General features: G+C 34.6%; 1 pseudogene; it reads left to right on the plus strand.

Moving 5' to 3' along the window:
• The first annotated feature begins 1060 nt into the window (after positions 1-1060).
• On the plus strand, positions 1061-10353 carry LOC109438466 (high mobility group protein B2 pseudogene; annotated as a pseudogene).
• The last annotated feature ends 4913 nt before the right edge of the window (positions 10354-15266 follow it).

Raw genomic sequence — 15266 nt, forward strand, 5'->3', positions numbered from 1 at the left:
ATTTATTTTTATTTAAGTTACCCAGTCTATGGCATTGTGTTATGGCAGCCTGAAAAGACTATTACAACGACAGAACAAAGGAATGTAAAATGTCAGTTTGGGGAGGTAGGTCCAAAAAGAAAGCATAGGAAGATGTTGAATTCACCCCTCCCCATGACACACAAAATATACACCGACATGCAGAGCAATTCCTCCTAAGAGACATTTGAGGGCTGATTGAACAGCTTCTGCACAAAAAATGAGAGAGAGAGAGAGAGAGAGAGAGAGAGAGAGAGAGAGAGACCTTATAGACAAGTTTAGGAAATTGCAGGATCTCTCTGGGATCTGTGCGAACTCTGAGATCAAAGATGCCAGTGAGCACCATTTTTTTACATTCCTGTTCAACCAAACTAGGGTGGGCAGGAGTTCTTTCAAATGCTCTGGTGAATCTGCAAGGCCCATCATAACACATTCCCAGCTGCACTGTCCTAGAACCACTCCATCCCCCAACAGTTAGGGTGCTTCCATGTACACTGAGCCATTCTGCCTGGAGCCAGCACTGACCCCAGTCAACTGGGGTACTGCAGCACCAGGCTGTTTCATGAGGAGCCTGATCTGGCCCCAAACAGCCAGACCAACAGGACACTACCACACCACACACGTGCATGTACCAGGCCACTATACAGGGACCTGCTCATGCTTCAGAAAGCCAGATCAAGAGGGTACTGCTGCACATGTGTTCACACCACCCCAAACCCACTCTAGCCCTAGCCAACTGGCACCCCAGGCACCACACAAGCCCTCCCCAGTTCCAACAAGCCTGCCAAAACCACCTAGCACACACAGTCTATACAGAGATTGCTTCTACACAAGGTCACTTTTTCAAGATTGGAGTAGATAGCTATTAAGTCTAAATCTAGAAACAAATACAAAAAGTAAAACAAAATGAGAATATGGAAGAATATATTCCAAATTAAGGAACAACAAACAAACAAACAAAAAAAAAAACAATAGCAAAAACAAAAGCTCCAATGAATCAGAGATAAGTAATTTGCCTAATAAAGAATAAAAAGTAGCAGTCATGAAGATGCTTACCAAACTTGAGAGTAGAATAGAGGATTTCAGTGAGAACTTCAACAAAGAGTTACAAAAGGTAATAAAGAACCAATCAGAACTGAAAAATACAAATGAAAAGTGCACTAAAATCAAAAGCAGATTATATAATACAACATGGATTAGCAAACTGGAAAACAGAATAGTGGAAATCACTCAATCGGAAGAGTAAAAAGAAAAAAGGATTTAAAAAATGAGGATAGTTTAAGGGACTTCTGGTACAATACCAAGAGCATTAATATTCACATTATATAGATACTAGAGGTAGAAGGGGAGGGGCAGAAATTGTATTTGAAGAAATAATGGCTGAAAACTTTCCTAATCTGGAAAAGAAAACAGACATGCAGGTCCAGAAAGCACAGAGTTCCAAACAAGATGGACTCAAAGAAATTCACACCAAGACATATTGTAATTAAAATGGGAAAGTTAAAGGGACAACCTTAAAGACAGCAAGAGAAAAACAACTAGTCACATAAAAGGGAAACACCATAAAGCTATCAGCTAATTTCTCAACAGAAACTTTATCAGCAAGAAAGTAGTTGCAGAATATATTTAAAGTGTGGACAGAAAGAAACCTACAACTTAGAATACTCTTCCCAGCAAGGTTATAATTTGGAATTGAAGGAGAGGTACAGAATTTTCCAGACAAACAAAACCAAAAGGAGTTAATCACTGCTAACTGGCATTACAGAAATGTTTAAAGGTCTTCTTTAAGAAGAAGATAACATAGCATAACCACAAATAAGAAATTTTGAAAGAAAAAAATCACACTCATTAAGGAAAATATATAACACAGTGAATCAGCAACTTAAAAACCTAGTATGCTATAATTACAATAAGTATCTAGGAGATACAAAAAACAAAAAGATCTAAAATATGACATCAAAACATAAAGCATGGAAGGGGTGTACAAATGAAATTATCATATAATATGTACAAACTTGAATACCTATCAGTTTAATAGACTGCTATAGGTGTCAATGGGTATACTTGAACCTCCTGGTAACCACAAACAAAAAACCTACAAAATATAAATAAATAATAAATAGAAAGGAACCCAAACAAAACACTAAAGAAAACCAATTCACAAGAGAAGCAATTAAAAGTAGAAGAAAGGAACAGAAAAAAATATTAACAAAATGGCAGTACATACGTACCTATCAATAATTATTTTAAATGGAAATGGCTTAAATTCTCCAATGAAAAAACACATGGTGGCTGAATGAATAAAAAACAAGACCCATCTAAATGCTGCCTAGAAGAGACTTCAGATTGAAAGACACACACAGACTTAAAGTGAAGGGGTGGAAAAAGATATTGCATGCAAATATAAATGAAACGAAAGCTGGGATAGCAACAGTCATATCAGACAAGGTTACTATAAAAAAGTAAAAAGGTAGAAACAAGGTCATTACATGATGATAAAAAGGTCAATTCAAAAAGAAGATATAATATTCACAACATAAGAGAACATAAACACCAGGGGTGCCAAAAAAATGTATACACATTTTAAGAGATGTTATCTATATATTACTTTTTGAAGTTGAATTGAATTACAGTAGCAATTTGTAGTATGACATTTGCTCGAAAGATGCCATTAATCAAATGAATGCTAGTGTCACCATGCAACAGGCAGGACAGTCAAAGAAAATGGCTGAAGCATGGTTGTCGTTCGAGGTGTGCAAGACCATTTTGAAGTGGTATTTGAAGTTCAAGAATGTTGTGGAAGTACAACGACAATGGAAGTGTGAGTAGGCAAGAGAACTTCCAACATGCCTAACTGCATGCATTCATGATAAGTTTGAGATGCATGGTGCTGTGTGTGATGTGCACAAGGGAAGATCCGGGAGGTCTTGCACAACTCCTGCTTCTTCTGCTATGGTGTTGGAATAGTTTACATGCTCACCACAGAAGTCTACCAAACAATGTTTGCCATACTCAGCAGAGTCTAGATGCTGATGTGACCACTTTGAGCACCTCTTGTAATTGCAGAAATCAAATGTGACTTGTATTCTTCTTTTGTTATTGGTATATATTGAGTATTACAATTTAAATACAGTTTTTTCCTTTCTTAAAATGTGTATCCTTTTTTTGGCACCCTCTGTATATAATGCAAATATTAACAGACATATAGGGAGAGATTTACAGTACATAATATTAGTAGAGGACTTTAATACCCCACTTACATCAATGGATAGATTATACATACAGAAAATCAATAAGGAAACAATGACTTTAATCATCACATTAAACCAGGTAGACTTAATAGATATTTACAAATCATTTCACCTGCAAATCATTCAGCATGATACCCCACATTAACAAAACAAAGAATAAAATCATATGATCATCTCAACAGATGCTGACAAAATATTTGACAAAATTCAGTATCCACTTATGATAATTACTCTCATCGAAGTGGGATTATAGAGAACACACCTCCAATAATATAGTTTATATATAACGAACCCACCGTTAACTTAATCAACAGTAAAAATCCAAAACTTTTTCCTTTAAGATTAGAAACCAGACAAAGATTTCCATTCTCACCACTTTTATTCAACATGGAATTGGAAGTCCTAACTGTAGCAATCAGACAAGAAAAAAAATACATCTAAATTGAAAGGAAGAGGGAAAACTGTGACTAATTGCAGATGACATGATACTATATATAGAAAACCCTAAAGAATCCACAAAAAACTATTAGAACTAATAAATCAATTCAACAAAGTTGCAAAACACAAAATTAATGTACAGAAACCTGTTGCATTCCTATACACTAGAAATGAGAATGAGAAATTAAGAAAACAATCCTATTTACAATTGTATCAAAAAGAATAAAATACTCAGAAATGTTTAATCAAGGAGATGAAAGACCTCTACTTTGAAAACTATAAGACACTGAAGAAAGAAACTGAAGAGGACACGAATAAATGGAAGGATACACTGTGCTCATCAATTAGAAGGATTAATATCATTAAAATATTAACAAAATCAATCTACAGATTCAATGCAATGCCTATCAAAATACCAAAGGCATTTCTCTCAGAAGTAGAACACATAATCCTGAAATTTATATATAATCACAATAGACTCCAAATAGACAAAGCAATCTTAAGAAAGAACAAAATTGAAGGTTTCATGCTCCCTGACTTCAATCAGTAATACAAAGCTAGAATAATCAGGAGTAAGGTACTGGCAAAAAAACAAAAACAAAACAGATACATCAATGGAACAGAATAGAGAGTCCAGACATAAATCTACTTATATGGTCAATTAATCTATAACAAAGGAGACAAGACTATACCATGGGGAAATGTCAGTCTCTTCAATAAGTTGTTGGAAAAACCAGACAGATAAAATGGAAAAAAAAAAATGAAATTGGACTACATTCTTACACCATATATAAAAATAAACTCAAAATGGATTAAAGATTTCAATGTAAGATCTGAAACCATAAAACTCCTAGAAGAGAACATAGACAGTAAATTCTTTGATATCAGTCTTAGCAATATCGTTTTAGATAGTCTCTTCAGACAAGGGCAACAAAATAAAAAAATAGGATTACATAAAACTTAGAAGCTTCTGCACAACAAAGGGAACCATCAACAAAATGAAAAGACAACATTTTGAATGGGAGAAGACTTGCAAATGATATATCTGATGAGGGCTTAATATTTAAAAAATATAAGGAACACATACATTGAAAACACAAACATTGAAAAAACAAACAATGCAGTTAAAAACTGGGCAAAGAACCTGAATAGTTATTTCACCAAAGAAGAAATATAGATGGCCAACAGACATGAAAAGATGCTCAACATCACTAATCATCAGGGTATTGCAAATGAACTTTACAGTGAGATACCACATCATACCTGTCAGAATGGCTATTATCAAAAAGTCAGTAAATAATAAGTGTTGGTGAGGATGTGGGGAAATGGGAACCCTTGTGCACTGTTGGTGGGATTATAAATCAATGCAGCCACCATAGAAAACAGTATGGACATTCCTCAAAAAATTAAAAATAGAACTGCCATAAAACCCAGCAATTCCTCTTCTGGGTATTTAGATGAAGAAAATAAAAATACTAATTCAAGAAGATATATTCACTCTACGTTCATTTGTTCATTGCAGCATTATTTTCAATAGCCAAGATATGGCAGCAACCTAGGTGTCCATCAATAGATAAATGGATAAGGAAGTTGTAAGAATACACACACACACAGAAACAGAAAGACAAATACAGTATGATTTTACTTATATGTGTTATTTAAAGAAACAAAACAAAACAGAAAGACTCATAGGTCCAGAAAACAAACTGATGGTTGTCAGATGGGACGGAGGTGGGAGATGAGTGAAAAAGGTGAAGGGGAATAAGTAGTACAAACTTCCATTTATAAAAAAGCCACAGAGATGTAGTGTACAACACAGGGAATATAGTCTCTAAAATCTAATAACTGCTCTATTACATATGGTTACTAGACTATCGTGGTGATCACATTGTAAGGTATATAAATGTTGAATCACTATGTTGTACACTTGAAACTAATATAATATTATATGCCAGCTATACTTTAATAAAAAAAATTGTAAAGAATGCAAAATACCTCAATAATATTTTATATTTCAAGAAAATGTTGAAACAGGAATATTTAGACTTACTGGGTTAAATATATTATTAAAATTTTTAAAAATTAAAATGAAATGTCAGTTTGCATTTGTCCTCCATTTGGAATGCCAAGAACTTATGAAGAATTTCTTTTATTATAGAGTACGTCTAACACTTGGACATGAATCTGAGAAATCACTTAACATTTATAGTAAAAACTTAATTGCAAATAGATCAAGCAAGCTCTGGTTTTGGGGTCATTGTCTAGGTCAAATTGCTTTCTTAGACTTATTATATTTATTGTTTCTTCAACTAGAATTTTATTTTTATAAAATTGAAATTATTTATGGAATTTCTTTTCTTTAGTTCCTTTTAATTTTCCCCTACAAATTACATTTTTTTCTTTTGAGAGAAAGTGAGATTTTAACTCTGTTTATTCATGTGTTCATTCATAGAGGCTCACTATCTACCCAAAAATGGGAAAAAGAGAGTTCTACTAGCATTTTCCCCCTCAGGTTCTGCAACAGATAGAGAAGCCCTAACATTCCTTTGCAAAACTAATACAAAACCCAAAAAAAAGCATGGGCAGAGCATTTCTTTGTAATATACTTAGAGTCAATCCTTTTTAGATATTTATTACTTTCTTAGAAACGCTTCCTTCTTCCCAAAGCCACCATGATCTTTATTCACTTTTTTTCAGCCATCAAAATGTATTATCCCCATGTATTTCATGGGGACTTGATAGGTAAATATGCTCATTAAAGTTAAAGGGTAAGTGAATGCTCTCATCACAAAATATTACTTTGATTCTAGTTAGCAAGTGGACATTTCAAACACAGTATTTAGTATCTTAGCTTAAGAATTGATCTATGTGAAAATTTCAGACAATATATAATGGCACCCAAAATATGTATTTTTGGACAAGATTTCCAGAATTCTCTAATTTGCACCATGTGAGTCTATTATTTATTGTTTTTCCTCATATTACTAAACACACAAATCATAACTGCATAATTTACATACTAACCAAAAGAGACAAGTCAAATATATCCAAGAGTTAAAGCAAGGTCCCAATCTATTCCTGAATAGATTTTAAAGAAAGAGGGCAACTTTTAACTACCCTACAATTATTTAATAAGAATGTAATTGCATGCAGTGACAAAAACGTGCTACTTGAATCTCTATCTCTTAAACCTTTCTATTTCCCACAAGGATATTACCAGACAAAATAATTTTCCTGTGATTAAATTTTATGCATGCCCCCCCCATGAGTTTTTAATAGGAGGGCAGCTTATCTGATAAGAATACGAGAAAATATTGGAACAGTTTTTTCCTCTCAAATATATTTGAAATGAACATCCTAACAATGAACCAATCAGTGCGATTGCTTGTACTTTTCAACTTGTTTCTGATAATACAGACATATTTCTAGAAAACTCCAACAGCAAGAGAGGAAAAACAAACAAACAAACAAAACCTAAACAATGCAATAAGCCCTAAAGACTGTTTAGAACATTGTGTTGTTTTTGTCTTTAGGTTACACCCTAAACAAATGACTTAGTATTCCTGAGATAATAGAAATGTGTATTTTTGTCTCAATCATTATAATTTGATTTCTATGTACATAAAAACTGTCTTCATACCTATTACCTCTGCACCCATACCCTTGATCCTCTACAACAAGCATAGTACCTTATATGTAGTAGCCACTTTGTAGAAAATTGTTGAGGAATTGAATTTTTTCCAAAATAGTGGACCAAAACAAGGCTTTATTTTGCAGTAATATAAAACATTAAAAATTTTTAAATTGCATTTACATTTTTTAATTACAGAAGCAGTAAAGGTTCATTATTAAAAGTCAAACAAAAATGTATAAAGTAAGAAGGTGTAGATGTAAAAAGGGTTCTATGGAAAGTAACCTCACAGGGTGATCTGATCATAAGTTCCTTACTGGGTATGTCATGGTGGGTAGTCATGCCCCAGGCAAATAACATCTTTAGTGAAAGGTTTATCTTTGCCTTAAGCAAGCCCTGTCCATTGCTTCTGTGCATCTAGGTTAACCCACCTTTGAAATAAGCCATAACCACCTATAATAGAGAACATAATCTTATAAACTGTCTTATAATCCAATCCCCACCTTGCTTTCTCCCACTTCTATGTAATCTTGCTTACCATTTCTTCCTTATTTCAAACATGTAAAAGAAGCTTGAAAACTGTTATTCTCTGGAGCATTTGAGATCTTGCTCCCCAGCATACGTCATAAGTTTGGCTCAAATAAACTTATAAAAATTCTCTACAGGTTTGGACAATTTTTTTACATTGACAAAGGTAAATAATTTCCCTTTCTTTGTCTAATCTCACAGAAATTTTTTTCACACATTTTCTACATTCAAAAACATACTTGTATATGATCATATATGTTTGCTTTTATTTTGTATAAAATAATGTAATAACATGCACTCTTTTACATTTTTACAATAAAAATTATGTCACAGGTACCTTCTGTTGGCTAATTCATTCATATTTAGTATGTAATTTGTATTAGCTGCAAAATATTCCATTGTTTAAGTCTACCATACTTTCAACCATATTTCCCCTACTGAGATATTCAGGCTGTTTCCAGTTTTCACATCTTTAAGTAATTATACAGCAATGCTACTCTGTGTATTGATTCTTTGATTTTTACATAGTATATTCTTAAAACCTAAGATTTTTGGGATCAAAGGAAGTGTTACTTTCAATTAATAGGTGCTTTCCAATTATTTAAAAAAAACAAAACACCCCACATTAATTATTTACAGGCCTTCCTATAATACGTGGGGGTACCTGTTTACCAATAACTTTGTCAACATTAGGGGTTGTCAATATTTTCAGTTTTTACAAATCTGAGGAAATGAAATGATACCTTGTTATTTTTATTGGTATTTTATTGACTATACAGTGAGGCTGGTAATCTTCCCATGTATTTTTTGTGAATTTGAATTTGCTGTTCTGTGAATTATCTGCTCTTACATTTAATCAATTTATCTATTAGTTGTCTGCTTTTTATCAATCTTAACACCTCTTTATGTTCTAAAGACATTAAACCTTTGTTTACTCATATGGACTACAAACATTTTCTCCCAATCTATTCTTCCCCTTTGACCTTCTTTATGATCTCCTGTGACATACATTTTAACAATAATTATACTGCTAAACCTGTTCATTTTCTCCTTTATGGAGTATATACTTTCTATATACATTAAGAAAGTATTCTTTTACCCAATCCTGTATAAATATTCTTTTAAATTGTGGTGATATTTTCATTTTCTATTTTATCCATTTATAATTTGATTTTACATATTCTTTCACTTAGATTTCTAATTTTGCTTTCTGACAGTCAATTCTTTCAGATCTTTTTTTTTTTTTTTTTTTAAATAAACCACCCATTTGCCACTATACTGAAGTGTCATCTTGGCCAGTTAATAGGTATTTGCTGAGGGCCTATTATAATCAGGTTCTGTTCTGTGGATAAGGCAATGAAACAGTTGCTGCTCTCCAGGAACTTACATTCTAGCTTAGGGAGACAGGCATTAAACACACAAATTAATGGATTAAGTTCTGGTAGAGATAAGTCTGTGAAAAAAATAAGATAATATGATAAAAATGACATAGGGCAAACCTATGAGGTTAGTTAGGGCAGGATTCTCTGAGGAAGTGATATTTGAGACCATAATAATGAGAAGGAAGAAGTCATAAGACAATCTAGAGGAAATGTATTCCATGGAGAAGGAGCAAAGACTATGCAGCCTTCAAGAGAAAAGATTAGTATACGTGAAAAAGATCAATGTGGTTGAAGTGTGGTAAATTAGTAGAAAGACATTTAGTAACAGATATGTTGGGAACAGATGCTTCTGAGCTTTTAAGACATGGCTTTTTTCTTTCTGGTTGTATTAAAAGGTGATTTGAGAAACCAGTTCACGTCGGAGTGGAACGAAGGCAGCACCTGTGGAGTCCTGCCATTCTGTGGAACACTGAGGAAAAGCTACCACCAGGTAGACGTCGTCTGTCACCGTGGGTTATGGACACCCCTACAAGCCGAGGGGCAAGATATCCTCGTATGCCTTCTTTGTGCAAATCTGCCAGGAAGAGCAGAAGAAGAAACACCCAGACTCTTCTGTCAATTTTGCTGAATTCTCCAAGAAATGTTCAGAGAGATGGAAGACAATGTCTGCAAAGGAGAAGTCAGAGTTTGAAGATATGACAAAAAGTGACAAAGCTCGCTATGACAGAGAGATGAAAAATTATATTCCTCCCAAAAGTGATAAGCAAGGGAAAAAAAAAGATCTCAATGCTCCTGAAAGGCCTCCATCTTCCTACTTCCTGTTTTGCTCTGAATATCACCCAAAGATTAGAAGTGAACACCCTAGCTTATCCGTTGGGGATACTGCAAAAATTTGGATGAAATGTGGTCTGAACAGTCAGCCAAAGATAAGCAACCATATGAAAAGAAAGTAGCTAAGCTAGAGGAGAAATATGAAAAGGATATTGCTGCATACCATGCCAAGGGCAAAAGATAAGCAGGAAAGAAGGGCTGTGGCAGGCTAACAGGCTCAAAGAAGAAGAATGAACCAGATAAGGAGGAGGAAGAGGAGGAAGATGAAGAATAAATGTCTTTCCTGTAATGAAGTGTGTGGAGTGTGTGTGTGTGCTCAGACAACTGTTTTGCTAAGAATGTGAATTCAAGTGCAGCTCAATATTAGCTTCAGTAGAAAAACTACAGATTTTTGTGTAGCTGATAAGATTGCTTGTAGAGAAAATACTTTTTAAAAAATGCAGGTTGTAGCTTGTTGAGAGGCTACTACATACAGTTAGATTTTAAGGCTTCTGATGTTAAATGTTTCTAAATATTTAATGGTTTCTTTAATTTCTTGTGTATGGTAGCACAGCAAACTTATAGGAATTAGTATCAATAGTAAATTCTGGGTTTTTTAGAATGTTGCATTTTGGTTTTTTTTAAAGGTTTTGTAATAAAATTATGCATATTTTTAAAAAGGAGATTTGAAGGTTTTAAACATAAACAGGTGCAGTGGTATGATCTGTCCTATGTTTTAATTAGATCAGCCTGGTAGCTATATGGAGGATATTCAAATACTCTCAGTGTTTTCCCCTCAGGCAATTTGCCAGTTTTCATCAGGAGTAATAAAGACTGGGCAGAAAGCAGGGGGCTTGCAGGTTTTCATGGCTCGGGTGCAGAATTTACAGTTCAGGGACTGCCAAGTATAATAATATTTGAGGTGAAGGAGTGCCATACAGAAAAATAAATGTGAAATTCTGCTTGCAATGTTTTCCTGAAGTTGTTTTCCCACTCCTAAGCTCTCTGTAGATAGGAAAGAATTCCCATAAACCATGTTCAAAGCCGTAGCTAGTACCATAAAATCCTGAACAAACGTTTCTCGCCTTGATCTAGTTGTTCAAATCCTATAGTGCTGAAAAGAGGGGTATTTCAGTTCAGGCCCATCAAAGTAGGAGGTCCACAGTAAATATTTAAGGTTTTTAGTTCATATCACAAAAAAGGATAAACTCTAGGTAAAAAGAAAACCAGAAAAAAGAAAAAAAACTTAAAACCTAAATCCCCTCCCCAACAGGATCAATGTGATCTCCTAACACTCTACTGCCTTACTAGAACTAAAGTAAATTTCCTCAAATAAAAATAAAATTAACCAAACCCCTTACATTTATTTATATCAGCATTAGTAAAACACTCCCAGGTATTCTATTTTAAAGATTTTTATTAAAATATACCTAACATGAAATATATCAGTTTCAGGTATACATAATAGTTATTCAACATTTATATAACTAAAGAAGTGATCACCATGATAAGTCTAGCAACCATCTGACACTGTACCATGCTATCACAATAGTATTAACTATATTCCCCATGCTGTATATTACATCCTCATGAGTTACTTGTTTTATATCTGGAAATTTGGACCTCTTATTTCTATTCACTTTTCCCCTCCCTTTTTAAATTTTTCAATTACAGTTGACATTCAACATTCTTTTAGAATAATTTCAGGTGTACAGTACAGTGGTTAGACATTTACATAGTTTAAGAAGCAATCGTGACGACTAGTCTAGTACCCACCTGGCACTATACATAGTTATTACCATATTATTGACTATATACCTTACGCTTTACTTTATATCCCCATGACTCTTTTGTAACTATCAATTTGTATTTCTCAAACCCTTCACCTTTTTCACTCTGCCCTCAACCCCCCTCCCATCTAGCACCCTGATAAATTTAGTACTCATCTGACACCATACATAGGTATTACAATATTACTGACTATATTCCTGATGCTTTAACCTACATTTCCGTGACTATTTTGTGACAACCAATTTGCACTTCTTAATCCCTTCCCTCTTTTCACCCACCCCTTTCCCATCTGGTAACAATCGAAATGTTCTCTGTATCTATGAGTTTGTTTCTATTTTGATTGTCTGTTTGTTTGTTCTTTAGATACCACATACAAATATTACTAGTGTCAGGCTCAGGGCTGCTCAGCCAGAGGTATGGGACATGCCGAAGCCAGATGCTGCTTGTTTGGGTTTTGTGAACCTTTTAGAGATTTTAGGAAAGTCTATCTCATAAGCCAAGGCAGGGCTTTTATACGGAAAAGCCACTGGAAGCAGCTTGGATGGGCCTGAAAATTGGTTGGGGCAGGGTCTCAGGGAATCAGGGCAAACAAATGGTTTTAACCAGTTTGATGGACACTGAGATATGGTGGCTATCTGCATCTGCATACAAGGAGGGAAGACAGCTCAACAAAGAAACAATAGCTTCCATCAGCCTCTTTGTCTGGGATAAAGCTGCCTCTCCTTCCCTCATTGTGAAGCTAGACAGTTCAGTTCCTCCCTGTATGTCTGTCATGCGGGGTGTCATGCAGGGTCTCAGCTCCTGCTCCCCGCACAAGAACGCAGGATATGGTGAGGCCAAAAAGGGACACCCATGGAGCCATAGATAGGGGAGTCATACCACTATATTCTCGCTGGCGCCTGGGTTGGCGACACAGGAAGCAGGAGTCACATGATCCGCAACCTGCCATCCACTTCTCTGTCAAGCAACCTTACTTGCCAACTGCAATCCACCATCCACTTGCTAGCTTAGCCACGGCAGTTATGTCAGTGGCTAATGGCTAACAGGTAACAGCTGAAGGCCAACTAGTCACAGCTGATGGCCATCTAAAACCCGAGCCAGCACCTTTCCATGTGAGGCCGAGAGCCTGGAAACTACTCTCTGGGACTCTGTCCCCACAATGTTCCTGGCACCTTTTGAGCTGCTGTCCCAGCACTGGAACTCAAAGCTAGTGAGTCTGTCAACAAGTATGTCAATACTTATTGCCCTTTAAGAGCAACTCCTGGGGCTTCAGCAGCCCTCCACCTCACTCAGCCACAATCTTAGTTGGTTTTTACAGCCAGAAATTAAGGGAACTTCTCTCCCTGGCACTGAAGCCCTGGGCTGGGGATCCCGCTGTGGGTCTGGGACATGTCGCTCTTCTAATGGGGGGTCACTGCAGCCAAAATATCTTTCCCAATTTTTAACAGTCACATATAGGTGTGGGGCCAGTTTGTTCTGTGTCTCTGTCCCTCCTATCAGTCTCGAGGTTGCTGCTTCTGTATGGCCTTAGTTGTAGGACTTTAGTTCAGCTATACTTCAGGTGATTTTTAGTAATTGTTCTGTAGTTTAGTTGTAATTTTGATATGGTCTTGACAGGAGGTAAGCACAGCATTTACCTACTCTGCAATCTTAAATGGATCCCCAAAACATTCCCAGGCATTCTAAGAAACAGGCCCAATTAGTGACATTCAAGGGGAAAGATAGAAAAGAAACAAAATTAATTGATAAATTGGGGGTATTTATGAATATTAATATATCTATAATTTATGTACCCATGAAAATAGAAATAAAAATAAAAATTTCACCAAAGACCTAGAATAAAACAGAAACATACAAATTATAGATGGGAAAAATATAATAACTGAAAATTCAAACTTCAAAAGATGTGTCTCCTGAACAAATTAGATATGTAGAAGAACTGATTAGTCAGCTGGAAAGTGGAGGAAAAAATTAGTACTGAAACACAAAAAGGAAAAATGACTTAACATGCAATCATGAAAAAAGAAATAGATGGAACATGGTGAATAAAGTGTATTATTCATAACTGGCATACCAGAAGGAGAGATGAGAATAAAACAAAATAATATTTTAAAAAATACTGGCTTAGAATTCTCTAAAATTGGTGAATGATATCAAGGCATAAATTAAAGAAGATCAAATGGCCCTGAGCAGGGTAATTACAAGGAAAACTAAATTAGACACATGTTTATATACTATTGAAAACCAAAGATGAGCAAATCTTAAAAGCAACCAGAGTAAAAAAGAAAGACACATAAACTTTAAAGGAAAGACAATAAAATTGACAGGTGAATTTTCACTAGTAACAACAGAAGTGAAAATGCAATGGAATGGGCTTTTTAATGAACTAAAAGAAAATAACTGTAAGTTGAAATTCTATACCCAATGGTCACCTGATTTCTGGAAAAGGTCTACTCCAGTGCAAAGAGAGCAAGAAAATCACTTTCAATAAATAGTACTAGGAGAGTTTAATATCATATTAAGGAAAACAATGAATCTTGACCTATACCTCATACCATGTGCAAAAGTCAATTAAATGTAAATTGTAGATTTATGTGAAAATCAAAGCAATAATTCTGGAAGAACTATTAAAATATTTTTATCAATATAGGTTAGAGAGATCACAGAAAATAAAGCCATAAAGAAAAATAACTGCAAAATTGAAACACACCGCAGAAAATTTGGAAAAAGTACGCAGTGAATGTAAAAAGGTATATGACAGAAGTAGTTCATGCAGAATATATAAGTAACTTATACAAATCATTAAGAAAAAAATATAAAGAACCCAAAATAATACACAAATATTTGAACAGACACCTCAAAAGAGAGTGTAGACACAAGACCAATACAAATATTGAAAGGTAGTCAATTGTATTAGACAGCAAGAAAATTCAAATTGAAATTATAATGCGATACCATTATATATGTTAAAAAGTGCTAAAATGAAGATGACAGATGTTGCCAAGGGTCAGCAAGCATATGGATTATCTGACATTCATGTAAACTTCTGTTTAGATTGCATATTGATACAACTACTAAGGAAAATTGTTTGGTGGTATTACTAAAGTTTAATATACCCATACCTTATGATCCTTAATTTCACTTATAAGTATACACTCAAAAAAAAAAGTGTTCATATATTTATCAAGAGATATTTACAAAAATGTTCATAATGGCAATAGTCATAATAGCCCCAAACTGTGAACCATCCAAATGTTCATAAACACTAGAATTAATAAATAGGATAATTAAATTAATACATTTATGTAATGAAGTATTATAAAGTATTGAGTATGAAGAATCTATTACCATTGGCAAAAACTTGGCTGAATCTCATTTATCTAATGTTGAGTAAAAGAAGTTAGACATAGAAGAGTA

The sequence above is a fragment of the Rhinolophus sinicus genome, chromosome 18, assembly GCF_057876585.1.
Source record: "Rhinolophus sinicus isolate RSI-liver-muscle chromosome 18, RSI-T2T, whole genome shotgun sequence".
NCBI classification, from domain to species: domain Eukaryota; kingdom Metazoa; phylum Chordata; class Mammalia; order Chiroptera; family Rhinolophidae; genus Rhinolophus; species Rhinolophus sinicus.